At 42.2% G+C, this 20,012-nt stretch overlaps 1 protein-coding gene across 1 annotated transcript in view; it reads left to right on the forward strand.

The window, feature by feature from the left end:
- Positions 1 to 20,012, forward strand: part of BOP1 (BOP1 ribosomal biogenesis factor) — a 1,722,797-nt gene that overhangs the window by 925 nt on the left and 1,701,860 nt on the right. The window lies entirely within an intron of this gene.

Below are 20,012 nucleotides of genomic sequence, written 5' to 3' on the forward strand. Positions count from 1 at the left end.
GTATATTTTTTACAATTTTTTGACTCTATCATTCTCTAAGTATAATAGCACTTATAAGTGTCCAGATTATTTTTGGATTTGTCCCCGATTTGTTGAGAGCTGTGATCCTCTCCATGTTGCCCCATTAAATAAGGGGTTGTGGAGAGAGCCCTGGGAAATATTACTGTTACTTATCCATTCATCCAGGTTGTAGTTGAAGAAAATTAAGGGACTTGTTTTGTTTTAGTATGACGTGGGAGTCTTCCAGGGAACTGGAATTCTGTGGGAGACCTATCAGTTGGTTCTGTTTGTTGCAGTGAAAGTGTAGGTTTTTAAAACTTATGTTATGTTTGATGAATGTCTAGAAGATCGCACACCACAGGGTAATTTTGAAATGTGTAAACTAAGCAGAGATCACACTCTAGGAGTCGGTATGAGGTGGAAAATTAACAGCTTTAAGTTTTTTGTAGGGTATCAATTTAATTTTCCTAGTGATAAATTGTTTGGAGTTTGGATCGTGTGTTTGGACAGGTGTTTGCTGAACAGAGCATTATATTCTATTCTGGATGTAACACAGGAGAAGTAGTGAGGGGTGATAATATTCCTGGGTCTAGAAAAATGCCTTTTAATTGGCTAAGGCTAAGTGCTCTGTAAGCATAGTGGACAAAGGAAACCTTGTAATCTACAAAAGTGTTTATATCCATAATGATGACTGTATCTACTTTGAGAGGTGTCCTTTGCATGGTGGATGATTGTGTACTCATGTTTTTCAAAGGATATGATACCGTCCTCTTAAACGTGGCACTATTTGTTCATGTTAGCCATTGTAGTGGGATCCAGGAGTCCTCCTGAGATTCGATGATGGCTTTGAGTTTAAATCTTGGACAGCCAGTGATGCATGACATCAAAGGAATGAATATCAAATGGGAGCAGTCCCAGTAATGAGCCAGAGCACTTTTAATAAGCTTTTTAGTGGTGAGTGTATAACTGTTCCAATTTGGTGGGTTCAAAGACGTAAATTAGATTAAGCAGCTAGAATCTTCTCATTGCAAACCTGCACTAGTTTGAGTCTAGGTATTTTATGCTGCCATTACCACTGTTTGTTTATGAGGTCCATGGTGATGTTCCGTTATTTTACAAGGTTTGGGAGGTTTAGTGATCTGTAGTTGCCAGGACTGGTGTGGAGGCCACAGTTGTGAAGAAGGAAGACTAGTGCTTGTCTCCACATATCCCATTTTGACATTATTGAAAATCAGATCAGTCAAACTAAATATAAATTGGTATATAACTTGTGGGATAGCTGTCTGATGGAAAATATCAAATCTGGCTTGAGGGCACACTGTCCATTAAAAGGCTCATTACAGTAGGGTTGAGTATCTGCATCAGAGTTATTCAAGATCAGGTATACCTTTAATATCATTTTTGCATTTTATTATACAGTTGTGCACAAATGTCTGCATTTCTGTGTAAATTATTCTGTTTACTGCAGTGTGTGGTATTTATTACAGGCTATCAGTTCTATGACAGTTATTAGTCACTGATGGGGATTCAGTAAAGCTTGCATGATGATTTTTATCATGTGCTCATTGTGGTCCGATGCTCACACAGGCATGAAAACTTTTACATTTAGAAAACTCTGTGTAGCGGCTTGCAAACTTTTATGCCATGCAAATTATAACATAAGTAGCTGAATTTCATGTTAATGAAGCACATCAACATGGTGCACTGATTCAACAACCTCTACAGCAACTGTGTAGACTCCTTGTTGGCCATGTATTCCAAAACTTTCGAGTACAGCCATGGAAAGGAGCCTACACAGAAACAAGAGCAAGTAAAAGCTCTTTTGCACAGAACTGTCCTTAACATGTAATACCACACGCATTCTGACCTAACTACCCAAGATGGATGGTAGAAAATTAGTGCAACAATCATAATTCCTTTTTAAGTGCCATGGCATAAATGCAGCCTTACTCCTCCACCCCCAAGTGAAGAAGTAGTGCAGGCTGCTAAAGTGTGTAAACCTCCATGAAACAGAATATTCTGCTGTAATGTATGTATATGCAGGATGTAACTGATAGATTACAGTATTCCTCTATTACAGTATTGGACTCCCGTGCAGTCTCCCTGCCTACACAGTTACTAACAATGTAGATTCCGAGCTGTCAGCACGGTGAAGATGTAAATGAGGTCGAAACTCATTAGAATTGTTGAATCTCAAAAAAGAGTAACCGTGTAGGGACTTTCACTTCATGTAGGCACTTCCACAGTGTTCATGTTGAATGCATGGCAACGGTGAATGCTGACATCTGGGGGGGTGTCAGGTTACACTGGCAGGGGTGAACATGTAGGGCTCTGAAGGGTGAAAGTGCATGTAAGCCGTGCACAATAAGTACGTTGTGTGTCATCCTCTTTTATTGTTTGTTAAAATGGATCAGATCTGTCCCCATTAATTTAAAATTTATTCTTTAATTTTCGTCCTTGTCCGCTCAATGAGGCGTTTGGAAACACAAGAAAGAGGAATGAATGGCAGGTTTTTCTGTGTTATGTAACTGTTCCTGAGGCAGCACATGTATGTGTTACAGCTGAAGTATAGATGGCCCTGGGCTCAACTCCAGGGTGTGCAACCTTTCCTTCATTTCTTGGAATATCATGTAAACATGAACCATAAAAATGGAGGACATATCAATTTTGCCTATGCTTATCTTTATGCGAAGGTGCGTGGAGGTGCGCATAGCACACTAGTGAGCAAGCAGCAGGTGTATTTTAATAGATGCTGTTTATAGCATAAGCAGGTGAATTGCATGTTAATAAACCAATTCAACATAGTGGAGCTGTTCAGTAATGTATAAAATATCCATGTAGTCTCTCCAACCTGGTTTTTCCTTTTATCCTTAAATACCATTGGAATAGATACAAAGAAGTTTTAACTGGTGTAATTTTAGGGGCTGCTGCAGCTATTCTACATCTGCATTTGCTAGAGGTTGAAGCCAAAGCTGCTGCTAACGCTAACAGTAGACCTAGGCCAAGAAGGAGAGTGTCCAGGCCCAGGGTAACTTTCAGGTGCTACATGAACTGGAGATTGTAGAGTACTACAAGGTGGACAGGGACATATTACAAGAACTCTGTGAGCTCTGCTGCCCTCAACTCAAAGCCAGAGCCAACTGAGGAGAACCCATCCCAGTTTAAACTAAGGTATGTGTTGTTGTTTCTTTCGGCTTTTCCCAGTTAGGGGTCGCCACAGCGGAACTTCAGTCCGCTAATGATTGGTAGTTGATTTTTACGTGCCGAGTTACCATCCCTGATGCACAACCTTCAACGAAGGTACGCCCATTCACGCATGTCTCCACGCAGAAGACGCTGTAGCTGAGAATCGAACCGGACAGTGTCTTACTGTGAGGCGACCGCTACCGCAGCACCACTGTAACCCTTAGAATATTGGCCACTGGTGCTTTCACAGACCGACTGGGGACATGATGGGTATTTCACAGGCATTAGCCTCCAGGATCCTCCACCAGTTTCTGGATGCTATGCTCATACATGCCAGTGAGCACATATTTTTTTTCTCCATAGTTCTGAAGAGAGGACCAGCAATGTGCAACTGTTTCACCATGTAGCGCACTACCCTGAAGTACTGGGTGCCTCAGATTGCACTCATATTCATAAGTTCATAGGTGTGTACCAGGCTAATGGCCCTGGAGCCTTTACAAGCGTAGCCCATAGAACTGTCCTGGCATTGTGCCACCTGACATACACATTTAAGACACAACCTGGTGAGCAGGCTGGAATTTACATCAACCTCAAGGGATACCACTCCATCAACTGCAAAGTAGTATGTTATGCCAAGAGAATTATCTTGCATGTGCATGCTTGCAATCCTGGCAGTTATAATGACTCCCATATCTGGCACACATCACAACTGTACCAGATGTTTGCTAAGGGGGACATCCCACAGGGTCATTTACTTGGGGATGCTGGTTGTGCCCTGGAACCGTGGCTGATGACACCCATCAGAAGTGCACCCCCCCCCCCGGAAGAATGCTACAATGAGGCACACCCTCAACCTAGAAACATCATTGAGTATGTGTTTTGTGTTTTTCTGAAGTTAGGGTTCTGGTGCCTAGTTATATCTAGTGGAGCCCTGCAGTATAATCCATGCACATGTACACAAATATTCAGAGTATACATTATGCTCCACAATTTGATCCTGTGGAAACAGCTGCAGTAGGATCAGCAAGGGAAGGGACATGCATCCCCCCCACCAATGCCTAGGTCACCCCATCCACAGTCAGAGGAGGACTCTGAGGAGGAACCTCCAGCTGCTGTCCCTGTAGGCAGACATAGGTGTGCTTGGTATGCCCTTCTTTTGGCTAAGAGACTATGCATAGCATATTAACTGACCACCAAGGGACCCAATATCTTTCTCCTACTTCCATACATATAATAAACTTTATGCTAGACAACTCGCATTTCCTTTACCTCCCCATGTATTGGCTGTGTGCTGCTTGCATCAGACAGAGTTGGCCTTGAACTAAGGGTGTGTCATCTGCTACATTTGCAAGGTAAGTCCTGAACCTAGATTGTATTCTTTAATAATATTATGGCATATTGTTGTATTTCCTAAGTTGGTACAGTAAGCAAGTGGTGGATTTGTACAGAAAATACCTTAACATGTGGCCATACCACTCAATCTCTTAGAGTAAGAAATCTGGACAAAGCCATCAATAAAAGTGGGGCAGTTTTTAAATAATATCTCTTACAAACTTTAGAAACTTGATAGACTAACAGGTTTTGCATTAACATTAATTTTCTGAAGGGTATGAAGTCTGAAACTCAAATGGCTGTCATTTTCTTACTTGATTCTTTAATGATTAGCCATGAATTTGACAGAACTGAATAACGGACCAAAAATTTTAGGCAAAAATATGGACATTCGGCAAAAATCTGTACATTTGAGAGGTATGCGTGACACTAGACACTTAATACCTATATTTGCCCATTCGCAATTAGTAGGCCTTAGGCATAAAAGATTCACACAGTCATATCTCTGAAAAATTCTAATGTTCACTGTGTGATGGTAGGAGGTACTGTCAGCTATGCCAGGAGAAGTAGGGGCAGTGGATACGTAACATATGCCAGCACAGCTAGCTGAATTTTGTAAAGAATTATGCCAGTTGTATATCAAACTGATTTGTGCTTGTGTTGAAAAATGTGGTTGTAAAGCTGCTTGTGTTAAAAACTACCAACAGTGTGCTGTGACTAAACAGAAAAAGAAATGCACTTGTATACATTTAAATAATTACAATAATTTGTTTTAACATTTAAATAATTACAATAATTTGTTTTAACAGAGGATACTAGGATTGAAGAGGTTAATCTCAGTCCACCTGAAATTAAATTACTTAGCCTAGTATCAACCTATGAACCTATCTGCCCTAGGGCATTTATAAGCCTAGCCAGAGTATGTTTGGCTTTTGCAACCCTTTTAGATTAGTTGACTGTGCTTCTGTATAGTAGGTCACAGAAGGTAGCCCTTTTAAGGTTTGTTTACTGTACCTCTGTCAAGCAGCGACACAGAAGAGATCCCAGGGGTAAACTTGCGATCTCCCATCCATTCAAGATTTCTCTTGAAGAGGGTCAGTGAGGGGCTCTGCCTGACATAGATTGGGATTTTGTTCGAGTGAGGGGAGCCTCTGGGATATGAATCTGTCCCTCCAGCATGTCCTTTCTGTGCTGAGGTTCAGGTCCCTGGAGCATGTAGCTCTAAGAGATTTCCTGAGGTGAAGCATGTCCATTATTTCTGGGTTGGACATGGCTTTATACGTCAGACGCAGATCGCAGATCGCCTTTGAGTAGGCGATATGCAACTGAGTAGAGCTGGAGTTTCTTTAGCCGAACTGCATAGGGCATCCGTTTGAGCCCCTTGATCCTCTTGGTGAGATACTTTTGGGGTCTTGTCGGGTAAGGTACATCCCAAACGGGGCATTTTACTTAATTATGGGCCTGATAAGTGATGAGTAGAGGGGCACAATGACCTCTCTTGATCTAGATGTGAACCCTTTCATAAGGTGGGCTATATAGAAGGTCTTTCTAACCACTTTGACAACGTGATTGTCAAAGGAGAGATTGCTATCTACTTGGGTCCCCAAGTCCCTAATTACTACTTCCGTACTTAATGGATTACCACCTAATGTGGTAATTTGTGGGCACTTTGTTTTTTTCCAAAGGGGATGACTATGCACTTTTTGGCATTTAGCTTTAGGCCATGGCTCTGGCACCAGTTATCCATCTCTGTGAGACCCTTTTGGAGGATGCTTGTGTCAGTCGGAGAGTCGATTATAGCACCCAGTTTGCAGTCGTCTGCGAACTTGGTCAGCCATAGTCCACCTGTGTTAGCCTGTACCTCTGAGAAATATATACCGAACAAGAGAGGTCCCAGGACTGAGCCTTGTGGGACACCACTTGTAACTGATTTAGAGTTTGACATGGCACCTGCTATTCTGACCATGTGGGTTCTATCCCTGAGCCAGTTTGCAACCCATCTTGTGACATAGGGGTTGTAGGCTGTGTGGACTACCTTCCCTTCATCTATGGCTTTGGTAACTGTTTCAAAGAAGTCAACCAGGTTCAAGAGGCAAGATCTGCCCTTAACAAAGCTGAATTGGGTAGGAGCCAGTGGGGTTCCCAATGTCTTTGTTTATGATTTCCATGATGCATTCCATAGCTTTGCAGACCAGGCTAGTCAGGCTTATAGGGCGATGGTTTCCGGGGTCTGTTGTGGCACCACCTTTGTGGAGTGGGACCACTGTTGCTGTACACCATTCCTTGGGAACATATCCTGTAGTAAGACTGAGATTGAACAGTGACTTTATATGAGGGTTTAGTTCTTCTTGGAGCTCATGTAAGACGCAGCCCGGGACACCGTCTGGTCCCACTGATGCTGTGTTTTTAGCTTTGGAGAGGGCAGCTCTCACCTGTGCATCTGTGATCTCAGGAAGGCTATACTCTGTTGGGATAGACATTTGCTCTTTTGGGGGGGGGGGGGGGGTTTGCACTGAACCTTTCTGCCAGGATGTTGACAATGTCTGTGGGTTCAGTGAATTTTTTGTCATTTTGCACTAACTCGGAGCATATCTAGGAGTTGCCTCCCAGGTTTCTGACATCACTAAAGAAGGCCTTCTGATTATCTTTAGTGTCTTGTGCAATTTTTCTTTCAAACCTGGCCTTAGAAGATTTTATGTGAGATCATAGTTTCTTGCTAGTACTGATCAGTGACGCCTTCCTTTTTTGGGGATTTTGCTCTGTCATGTAGTAGCTTTCTCCTTCTGTTGTATAGCTTATTTATGGCCGGGGTCCACCAGATAGGTCTCCTGCCTTTGGAGGAGTGAGTCTTGGTTTTATTTGGGATAGCATGCTCCATGCATTCCTGTAGGTGTCCATAGAATGCTTTTGTAAAGGATTCTACATTTTGGGCCGTATTGTCCACTGGCCCGGGGGCTTTGAAGGATTCCACCTCAGTTTTGAGAAGTGTGAAGTTTGCTTTTGAGAAGTTCTTCACCGTGGTTTCCTTGGCTAGGGGTGGGGACTGAATAGGGATGTCCAGTGAGATTTGTTTATGGTCTGATCTTACCAATGAGGGGTATACCTCTGGTGTTGAACATAGAGACCCCATGTTGGTGATAACCAGATCCAGTATGTTTTCCCCTCTTGTGGGAGTGGTGACCAGTTGTTCCATAGCATTTGAGTTTATAAATTCTAGGAACCATTGGGCAAGGGTGTTTGGGCTTGAGTAGTTTTTCCCAATCGATGTTTGGGTAATTGAAGTCACTCAATATAATAGTGTTTGGAGAGACCTTCATATTCTCCAGTGTTCTCAGGAAAGCCGAGTGAGGTTCCTGTGTTTGGGAGGTGGTCTGTAGCAGGCTACAAATTGAAAGGCAGTTTTGCCCACTGTTGCACATGGATGGTCTCCGAAGCTTCGTGCAGTGCCACTAGCCTGGAGGTGTGGGTGTCTTTGATAAATATGGTACATCCCCTCCTTTTGTGGTTCGGTCCAAGTTTTGGGGCCGGAAAGCATGGTATGAAGTATAGCCTGGTAGTGCTGGGGTGCTCTTGGGAGCCTTGAACCAGGTTTCTGTTACTGCACAGATATCTATTTTCTCCATACTGAGGAGAGTCTCGAGTGCGTGCATCTTGAGGTTTAGACTTCTGGCGTTGAGCAGCATTACCCTTAGTTTTTTTTTTCTTTGAGTTGTCTATGGGGGTGGGTTTGTCTTTTGAGCCTTGCCTAAAAAAGGCATTATGGGGGAGGCAAGAGCCTTAGCCAGTATTCGAAAACCCAGGGATGACAGGTGCAAGCCATCCCTAGCGAAGCAACGTGGCTTGTCGAGCATGTCATCCCAGGCTGACAAACACTGGATCCCCTTTGAGCCTAGGCCATAAAGATGTTATCTCACAGTTTTGAACAAAGTCAGAGACACAATGTCTGTAAGAAGCATGTTAGTCTTTGAAGGGTGAGCAGAAATGTTAAAATTATTTTGAATTCCAGAAACTGCACCAAATCTGAGTAAAGTGTGTGTGTGTCAGCTACTTGGAGCAGGGACATGAAGCACTGGTTTCACAGAGAGAGTGGTGGATGACATGGCTTGGACATTCCGCTGAAGACTTAAGTCTGCAGCTGTGCCAGTGGGGAGCCTTAATGGGGACCGGGAGAGAGACGGGGAGAAACCAGTGTGCTCACTGTGTGCTCTTAAGGTAAAGTGTGATTGATGCAGAGAGCTGTATCTGGAAGTAATGGTTGTATCCATTTTTGTTCCAAGTGAATGTCCCTCTCCAGTGTCAGTGGTGAGGATTCAGGCTCCTTGATTTGTAGACGTCACACTTATTGGTGGCAGTGATGGGATTCAGGCTTCTTCATTACTATCCCAGAGAGTGGGCGTCTCAACCTGCATGGCCTCAGTTTATCACCATACCTTAGTACTGGTAAATCATTGAAGACAGAAGTTTGAAACTGCTATCTGTATTATCACTTTCTGACTTGTGTGTGTCATAACAGTAAGTGAGCCTTGTTCCCCTCCCAAAAGAGGAGTGTACCCTTGTTCCTGTTCTAACAAGTAACTCAACTATGTTACCCCCAAAATAACAGTATATGTGTGTTTGTGCCATCCAACCTGGACTTCATTTATTGGCCAATACAGATCATATTATTCCCAGCTAATATCTTCTCACATGTTAAGGCCAGTGGTACAGAATGGCTTACACACTGCATGTGTTAGATGACTGATTTGTGATCAAGAGACACAGAAAGGTAATACAGAGCTGTATATTTGTAAGCATAATTGACAAGTTGTGTGATCATTAACTGCTCTATGTCCAAATATAGTGAAGACAAATGTACAAATCACAGGTGACTGTTTGATAGCAGTATACATACTAATGCAGTTGGTTCTGTGACTTTCCATTTTGTTGATGCAAAGCTGTTTGTGTGTTCAAGAGAACTAGGGCATCCCTCTTGTTTTCTGAAGTTGTATTGGTGTAAGCGTTCAAATCCTGAGGTATAGAAATGTTTTATGGTGTAAGCGTTCAAATCCTGAGATATAGAAATTTTTTATGTGTACTATCAAGTTTTATTGTGCTTTTTACAGGTTTTGTGTATGTTTCTTAGTTTTATTATCTTTTCTTTTTTGTCTTCTTTTAATCAGAACTACTTTATTGATCCCTCAGGAAATTGCATATGTTATAACTGCACAGATAAACATAGACACAGTGTAGACCAAATACAAATGTTATCTACTATAATTCAATAGATACTATACTCACTGATGTTGCCCCACATATTTTATTTATTTATTTGACATTTGCTTACTGGGGTGGTCCGACTGGGTCTACAGAACCCGTTTTCAACATAGGCCCGGGGAGAAAAGCTCCACGTACAGTACAATACAAATGCAGTATAATCCAATACAATAAAGATTACATTAGAAATACTATACAAAAATAAGTTGAAAGAACAAACTGCTACAAGATGTAATATATTACTACACATCTAAACAATTTATACAGTAAAAACATATGACAGCAGTGCCTGACATAAGTACACTGTTGACCATAGCCGAAGTATTAGATGAGTTTTTATGCCACATATAGTAGTGACATGAATGAAAAACTGCGGTGGTGGTGGTGCTGCGGTAGCGTTGTCGCCTTACAGTGAGACGTTGTCCTGTTCGATTCTCAGCTAAAGTGTCTTCTGTGTGGAGACATGCGTGAATGGGCGTACCTTTGTTGAAGGTTGTGCGTCAGGGCTGGCAACTCGGCACTTAAAAATCTACTGCCAATCATTAGCGGACCGTAGTTCCTCTGTGGCGACCCCTAACCTGGAAAAAGCCGAAAGACACAACAACAACATATAGTAGTGACATGAAAGGGGGAGCCGTGCATGTTTATTTCCACTCACACTAAGATATGGGGTATTGCACATTATGATACTTTTAAGTAAGGTATAGAATACTGCACAAAGGATAATTGCATTGATGATTAATATTGCACTGAAAGAGAGACTAAATGGATAAGAGGGATGGGGGAAAAAAACCTAGGTAAGAGTTTAATATTGCACTATGTGGTCTCCTTCAGTAGTGGGGGTGGCGCTAATACCATAGGAGGCGTTGGAGTCTGATGGCTGTGAGCAGGAACGATTTTTTGTGATGATCAGTGGAGCAGTTTATGCTCATCATTCTCCTGTTAAAGGAACTTCTCTGTCAATCCACCACTTTGAGTGGGTGGTCAGTATTTTCCATGATAGACTTTTAGTCGCGCTAACATTCTTCTCTTAGCCACGGTTTCGAGGGTGCCCAGCTCATCTACTGAGCTAGCCTTCCTTACTGATTTGAGTCCATTTGCCTCAGGCTTCTTTATGCTACTACCCCAGCACTTCACTGCAAAGAAGATAGGACACTATAGTCACCTAGAACAACTATAGCATGGTGTTGCCAACTCCAAAGAATCTGAGTCTTTTTAGTATGTGCAGCCTACTCTGACCCTTTTTATATGCTACCTGTGAGTTTTTGGACTAGTCCAGCTCACTGTCCAGGGGCACTCTGAAATACTTGTAGTCCTGAACAATCTCCACTTCAACCCCCCCCCCCCCAATTGACAGAGGGGCTACTGGGGGATGGGATTGTGGTCTTCTTGGATCTGCTGCCAGCTCCTTCATTTTACTGATGTTTAACTGCATCTGATTGATCTCACAAAGCTGTCCACCACCCTCCTGTATTCCTCCTCTTTTCCATGCCTGACACTTCCTACTATGACAGAGTAATCTGAGAATTTTTGCAGGTGACAGCGCTCAGTGTTGTAGCTGAAGTCTGTGGTATACAGGATAAAAAGGACAGGTGATAAAACTGCCCCCTGAGGTGCTAAAGTGCTACATAACACTGTGTCAGACATGGAGCCACGCAGCCCTCGAGTCGCACATTCATTTGTCAGATAACCCAGAATCCATGAAACTAGGGGAGCATCCACATTCATCGCCAACAGCTTACTCCCCAGCCTGTCTGGTTGGATGGTATTAAAGGTACTCGAGAAGTCGAAGAAAATGATTTTAAAGGATCATCCCAGTTTGTCCAGATGATTGTATGCTTTATGCATAAGGTGGATAGGGCTCGAAGATGCCACTATCTTCTGCTGGTATATGAACTGAAGGGGGGTCTAGTTCTGACCTGAACTTGGGACAGTACTTCCAGGAGCAGTCTATCAAAGACTTTCATGCAGTGTGACATGAATGCCACAGGCCTGCAATCTGATGTATCACCCGGGTTTGCCTTCTTTTGCACCAGAATCAGGATGTTTTCCACAACATGGATACTCTATGGGTACTGAGGCTGAAGTTGACTGTCCTGAGTAGCACCCCTCAGAACTGCGAAGCACAGGTCTTCAGCACCTGTAAGTTAATGCCATCATGCCCCACCGCTTTTGTAGAGCAAAGTCTTCTTAGTTCTCTGATAGGATGATAGTCGAACTGCTAACGTCTGCTTTGTCGGCTGAGGTGGAAGTGTGGGTGGTATTTTTGTGCCATGTGGTCCATATGGGTTTGTGTACCTTCCTTCCCCTGTTTTGAACAGTAGAAGAGGGGGGGCAGACAAGGTTTGCATTTTGCTATCCAGGGGGGCATCTTGTCTTCCCTTTGCAAGTGAGGACCAAATTGTGTGTTTTAATTCCACTTTTTGCACGATGCACCATATCCTGAAAAATGGTTTGGCTAAGCTTATCTTGTTTGAGTGATGCGCAGCATTGTGGAATTAGGGGAAAAAACAGATTTCCTAGAAAGCAGACACCCAAAAATAGAAAACTGATGCATTCAATTAATGCTCTTAGCCAAAATGAAAATCCAGCCTGGAGTACAGATGGGACCTGGGTATAGTAGCAAGCACTAACAATGTACCTTGCGTTTGTTTACACACTGCTTTGTGTGCAAATGGGCCTAGCTCGCATGCATATACACATTAACCATCATTGCTAGAATCTCCTTGTGCCTGACTGAGAGTCCTTCTCAAACGATCTGGAAATATAGGGCTGATTAAATATATTTTTTCGCACTTTAACTGTTGAGTGTTCTGCAGTCTTTATTTTTGCTTGACTGAATTATTTCTATATTTGTTGACTGAAATTTGTTTTCTGATCTGTGCTAAAATTCCTCCCAACCAACTGCTGTTGTGTTCTTAACGTTGGTGGCTTTTGCAGTTGCCCACCCCTACTGTAAATTTGATCTGGGACACTCCTTCCAATCCCATCTCATCAGCTCATTCTGCCTAATGCAAAGATCATGGAATGGAAGGCCAAACCCCTTAGTCCCTTAACTTTGAATTATCTTTTGGTCCTGCTGTGTCTCCCTTTCCACTTTATAAAAAAAAACGCTTTATTCAGCTGCTTATATTTTTTTGTGTTTTTTTCTTCTTCCTACTACTGTTACTTCATCTTGCTAGTTGCTGTTTGTTCTCTAAAGTGTTCAACTGCATCTTTTCTGTTGCATTTATTACTGCTTGTTTATAGCTTATCTAAATTTAAGTGTTATTCTAAGCGCTTAGTTTTGGTTTAAGCACTTGGGCTTTAGGCCCACCGTTAGCTCTCCCTGGCCTTTCTCCCTCAGATTCTGAGAAATATGGATGGGCAATTTCCTACAGTTTCTCCTGCCAGTCTGGTTGATATGGGCATCCAGAAACAGTGTAGCAACTGCCTCATGTGCATGGACAACCATCCACTACTACCACTTAGGAACACAATGTGTGAGAGATGCAGTTACATTAGGAACCTAGAGTCCATGCCCCCCCCCCCCTTCAAGCCAGTATATTTGGCAACGAAAGGGTTATCAACACAATGACTACACCACCCACACCTACACAACACACACGCGCATATGCAGAGGTCCTCCCATGTAAACTTACCCAAACAAAAGAGACCTCCGAGGCAAAAACACACGCAATTTCTGCAGCCCTCCACACTACATGTCACGCATAGTCCATACATCTGTGTCTCACAGCCAATAAAGCTTCACCATAAACCCAACATATTAGTCATAGGAGACTCCATTGTGAGACGCACCAGGCTAGATAAAGATTTAGCCAGGGTTAGCTGTCTGTCAGGTGCCAGCATCCGCTATATCACATACACACTCAAGTCTCTCAACAACAGGTACTGTTATGACTGTCATAGTCTATGTTGATATGAATGACCTGAGACGTATCTCTCTGGACTATATGAAGAGGGACTTGATTGAGCTCACTGTGTCCCAGGCAGGTATGCCACTAGCCTTAAGCAGCATTCTGCTGTCATCCAGAATGACGCCTCAATACAAACAGAAAATGATTGACCTTAAGAATTTTCTTTCTGGTATCATTCCAGGGGGATGCAGTACCTGACAGCCTGAGAAGATATGATTGACAAACCACAGTGCTTTGCCAGAGATGACTTGCATTTGTCTCGCCAGGGCTTCAGGCTTCTGGCAAAGGCTCTTGCCTCCCCCATAGTGCCTTTCTTAGGAAAAGTCCTGAGGTCGGTAAAATCAACATAAAAATTTCAACAAATTGCAAATTAAAGGTCATGCTGCTAAAAGCCAGGAGTCTAAACATGAAACTGCACTCATTGCAAGCATTCTTAACCCTGGAAAATGCTGACGTGCAGTCACAGAAACCTGGTTCAAAGCTGTGGAGAGCACACCACCCTTACTTGGTTACTCATCCTGTCATACATTCAGACCTCAAACTGTGGGCATTAAAGACAAAGGAGGTGGAGTTTCAATATATACACCCCTCCAGGCTGGTCAAACAGTATGAGGCACAGGAGACACTCCAGGTCCAGTTAATGATTGAAAGGACCCTTATTCAAATCATAGGTAGCTACCAGCCCCCAAATCTGACTCAAGATGCCCAATCCGCCTATTTGGACCTGTTTGAATCTATCAAGATTCAACCCTTTAACCTGATCCTGGGTGACTTTAACTTCCCAAACATAGACTGGAAGAACTACTCATGTTCAGAGAGTCCTAGATGTTTGTCAGTTCAAATGCCTTGGAACAGCTAGTCGATAACCCCACAAGCGGTGATAATATCTTGGACTTGGAATTAACCAACATGAGTAACCACTGCATTATCTCTCTAGTATCATCCTCCCTTTTAAGATCCGACCATAAACTGGTCACTTTCGAAGTCACCATCTCCCCCAACCCGCCTCTAGCTAGGATCAGACATAAAAACTCCTCCAGAGCTGATTACAGCCTCCTGAGGGATGGTTTAAACAGCTTCACAGCCTCCTCCCCCTCTGTAGGAATTGGCACCAATATCCAAAACTACACCAAAGCACTATATGAGCATTTATGTAGATGCATGGAATCAGGAATACCTACCAGGACTAAATCATCCTCTGCATGGAAGAGTTAACCTGTGTGGTGGACATCTGCAATAAATAAACTCTGTAACAAAAGGAAAAAATTGCTGTCCAAGACAAAGAAGGAGCAGCTGCCCAATTGGAAGCAATGTCTCCTTAACCTGAACAAACAAATAAGAGCACTAGTGAAATCTTGCAAAGCAAACCAATTTGGCAACATCTACTAGAGACCATCATAAGGCCTTCACGTATGTCTGCAACCTCAAAAGAAGCACCCAGATCTGTTCAGAACTGTTGGTCAAGGACACCACATTTACAAATGCTGTAGATATAGCAAACCTGCTGGCTAACAGATTCAGCAAAAACTTCCCCCTTCCCCTTGTATCTAGGGAACAGGTCATCCCTGCTTTCCCAAAGGCAGAAAATACAGCCTCCATGGGACCCGAAAACATACCAGGTTGCATCCTATGTGAACTTGCAGGACCATAAGGTGCCCTATTCAACCAAAGCCTGAGTACCGGATTTGTCTCAGCTGAGTTGGAGGGCAACCACTGTCATCCCTCTCCACAAAGGTGGAGTGTCCAATGATCCGGGAAATTTATAGACCCATCAACCTAACTAGCGTGATCTGCAAGGCCATGGAACAGATTATCATGGTCCTCATTAATAAGGACATTGACAACATCCAAACACTTGATCCCACACAGTTTGGCTTCAAGGGGAGGTCATGTCTGCTAAATTTGATCAACTTCATTGAGATGGTCCCTGAAGCCATGGACAAGGGGAAGACTGTGCACACCGCCTACCTTGACCTGGCCAAAGCCTTTGACATGATTTCTCTCAACTAGACATCAATCCGTATGTTACCAGATGGTTAGCAAACTGGCTCACTGGAACCCACCTAGTCAAAATAGGGGAAGCCACCTCAAGCAGTAGACTCGTAACAAGCTGTGTACCCCAGGGTTTTGTCTCGGGGCCTTTGTTACTTGGGATATACTTTTCTGAGGTGCAGGCCAAAACCAGTGGGCTGTGGCTGACTAAGTTTGCAGATGACTGTAAGTTGGGTGATGTCATCAATTTTAATTAAAAAAAAAAAAAAATACAAAGAGGCTGGAAACAGTTTTACCAAAATCCACTAGGAAGCAAGGTTTAATAAACCAGTAAAAATGTATGCTAGTACCTCGGCTTTTCACCTTCTAAAGAATAATTCAAACAACAAACAGCCACCCTATTTATACACCCACCAAGTGCTATTACAAATGATTAATTATTCACTTAACCAATTCATCAATGCAAAAATATTCTCCACACATTTTTGTAAAACAAATACCCACTTATACGACAATTAACATTTGAAAAAAAGTTTATGCAATACAAACGTTTTATATGCATGTGTGTGTATGTATGTATATGATATTTTATATATATATATATATATATATATATATATATATATATATATATATATAGTGTGTGTGTATATATATAAACAACCATTCTTAGCATAATTTATATTAATAAATATTTTAAACAAAAATAATACTAAATGTATAATTTTCCAATTACAAAGTTTAAATTACTATCAATGTTCATTTCCCTAGGGTAAAGTGTTCTAAAATGTATAATCATTCTGCATTCCAATTTATCAAGTTCATCCTTGAAACTACCCCCATACTTCATAAGTGGATGTGCCAACACACTAAAAAATAAACTTGTCTCAGAACCCCATGTACAGACATAAAATGATCAGCAACAGGGCTATTAGCATTCCGCCTTCTTACATCTCCCAAATGTTCCATTATCCTAACCTTCATCTTTCTCTTGGTTTGCCCAATATACCACTTAGTGTCCTGACAGCCACATCCAATGATGTATACAACACCCTGAGAGTTACAATGAAAGACATCTCTGGCCATGTATAGTCTACCATTGATTTTATAACCATTTAAATTTGTAACCCTACCACATACCGTAGCAGTTCCCACATACTCATATACCCACTCTCTCATCCATCCTACTAATCAAGCCATCCCCATTTAAATAATTCCTTCAAATTATAATACCCTATAGTCACATCTCCTGAGATGATATACCACAATTCCTTAATAACTTTCTCCAAGATGTTTGAAAATAGAGAATATCTTGTCACAAAGAACAACCTCTCCTTTTTTTTTTTTTTATTCCCTTTTCTATCATCCCCATATACATCCAAATACCTGAAACCAACTTTCTTCTGTTTATTCTGAATTCCATTATGAGCCTCTACCAGAACGGTATCAGAAGATCCTCGTGAGCTTAATCTTATTATAAACCTCATTTAGAAATGCATCTTTAAGCCCAACATCACAAGTATTCTGGTAAATTCTCCTAAACTTTCCATATGGTAAAGATTTAATTTAAATGTGGGGGGGGGGGGGTGCATACTTTCAGTTTGGAGAGAGTTGTTAACTGAAGTAGGTTTCCTGTAAGGTCTAAACTGAATTCCATAATTCCTGTCTACATATAGTTCCACATCCAAGAAAGTGATATTCAGAGTTAAGATGACAAGTAAATTTCAAACCATGGTTAGTGCCATTCATACATTCCATAAACTTCAAAAATTCCTGTTCCCCTTTACAAATAAAAATCAAGTCATCAATAAACCTCTTGTAATAGATGGTATTGGTAACAAAATAATCAGTGGAATACAGAATTGTTTTTCAAAATCCTCCATATACACCGCAACATAAGTGGGGGGCATAAGATGCCCCCATAGCTGTGCCTTTCCTTTGCAGAAAGAATTTATTATCCCACCTAAAATAACTGAGTGAGGCAGAATTCTAAAACAGATAACAGAAAGGAGGTACATGGTCCTTCACCCATAATTCTGCTCATAGATTCAAAGTCCCATTTGATATCAATATTAGTATACAAAGAACTCACTTCAGCTATGGCCCAGAAAAAATCATCTTGCCACCTCACTTCCTTCAGTCCTGTACATAGCTCTCCAGTGTTCTTAATGTGGGAAGGCACTTTCACCAGATAGTTTTAAATTGATAATCCAAAAAACAAACCCACATATTCCAAATATGAACCTATCATTTCGACAGTTTTTCTACCTGGGGGGGGGGGGGACTCATCAAGCTCTTGCGAATTTTGGGAATGGCATAAAACTTAGGATCCCTAGGTTCTCAGTAGTGGATATATTTTCGTATTACTTGACAGAAAGCCTCTGTACATCCTTATTACCCAGGAAGCCTACCCTTTCCCCTCTTTCCAATATCTCATTAAGTTCACCATTAAACCTTTGTACTGGGTTGCTAGAAAGCTGAGCATAGTCATTTATTATCACAGATTAATTATTTAACCATTTTGTGATCACCATCCTTACCGATAACCCATTTACCTGCCCCCCCCCCCCTTGTCTGCTTCTCTGTACACTCGTATTTGGACAAATGTCTTTTAATCTAATTCTATCCATGTTTCCAGCCTCTTGTGTTTTTTAGCGTTTCGACTGCTATCATCAATTCCCCTAGTGATGTAGATATCCTCCAAGAGGGTGTCACTCAGACAAATGACTGGTACCAGAAACATGGCCTCAAGCTGCATAGCAAAAAATGCATCATCATCCCCTTTGGGAAGAGTGATGTCCCCACAAATTATCACATTAATAACTTCCTAAGCACTCAATCAGTTGTGAGGGATTTGGTCACCCTGGTTGATAGCAACCTGACTTTTGACCACCATGTTACTTCAGTTTTACAGAAAGCCTTTTACATGGCCCACCTTATAAGTAAGGGTATCTCATCCAGGGATAAGGACATTATAACATCTCTGTATTCTTACCTTATAAGGGTCATTATTGTGCACAGTGCCCCTTTTGGCATGTATCTCACAAAGCACATGCAGCAGCTGGAGAGACCACAGAGGTTCCTCAGCAGGAGAATCCAGGGTCTCAAACATCTACCATACACAGGCTAAAAGCCCTATCCCTCTACTCTGTTTCATACAGACTCCTCAGAGGTGACCTCTGTCTGGCATACAAGGCAATCATGGACCCCATGTGGGGATGGGGGGGTTAAACTTGCCCCAGACTGTCTGGTATTAGGTTGGAGATGTCTTCAGGGTCAGTATGAGTGGTATTGTCAACTACTAGTTGGCCACACAGCTGGCTTTTACTTTTAGATGTCTGACGTAGCTAAAGAATGCTTCCTGATTATCTTTAGCTAAGGATGCTACTTTAGGTTTGTATGTGGCTTTAGAAGACTTTTCAAGATGGCTAATTTCCCTGTGCAAACTGTGGAGAGTGTCCTTCCTCTGCTGAGTCAGTTCCCTCTTGTTCTTAGATGTAACTTTCTTCTACCTGTTTTATAACCAGTGTATGCTTGATGCTCACTAGGGTGGCTTGTTTTCTGTGAGGAACTTGTTGTGATCCAATCACATTCAGCCAACTGTGTACATTTGTATAGTCGTTTATACAGCCCATTTGTGGACACCTTTGTATAGCAGTCATTGTTGACAGTGGTAGCAGGGGGTTACAACTCCTTTATGGCAGCAGTTAGGAGCCTGTAGTTTACTTTGGAGAAATGTTTAATCCTTTCTGATCTTCAGGGGGTGTTGCATATGATTGTGAATGTGAACAAGACTAAATTGTGATCTGACCTGACCAAGGGGGCCAAAACACAGGGGTTACTGCAGGGAACCACTGTGTTGGTCCATACTAAATCTACGACATGCAAGCCCCTTGGAGGTGCAGACCTCTGTTATACAGCATGTTTATTAAGAAAGTCCAGGAGCCTTAAGGTTGGTGTGTTTATTAGGCTATCTGCCTGAAGGCATTTATAAGCCTAGCCAGAATGTGTTGGCTTTTGCCGCCCCCTTAGTCCAGCAGAGCCACTGAAGTGATCCCCGGGGTAAACTTTGTTTCCCATCCACTTGTCAAGGTTTCTCTTGGAGTGCTAGCAAGGAGCTCTGCCTAATGTAGATTGGAATCTTGTTTCAAAGCATGGGAAGTCTCTGGGACAGGAATCTATCCCTCCAGCACGTCCTATTTATTATTGTGGTGAGGTTTGGATCCCTAGAGCATGTGGCTCGAGGGGATAAGGTTTTCTTTAGGTGGAGCATGTCCATCAATTCTGGGTTGGACATGGCCTTGTATGTCAGGCAGAGATCACCTCTGAGCA

The sequence above is a fragment of the Protopterus annectens genome, chromosome 3.part1 (genome assembly GCF_019279795.1).
Source record: "Protopterus annectens isolate FY-2018-M chromosome 3.part1, PAN1.0, whole genome shotgun sequence".
Lineage (NCBI taxonomy): Eukaryota > Metazoa > Chordata > Ceratodontiformes > Protopteridae > Protopterus > Protopterus annectens.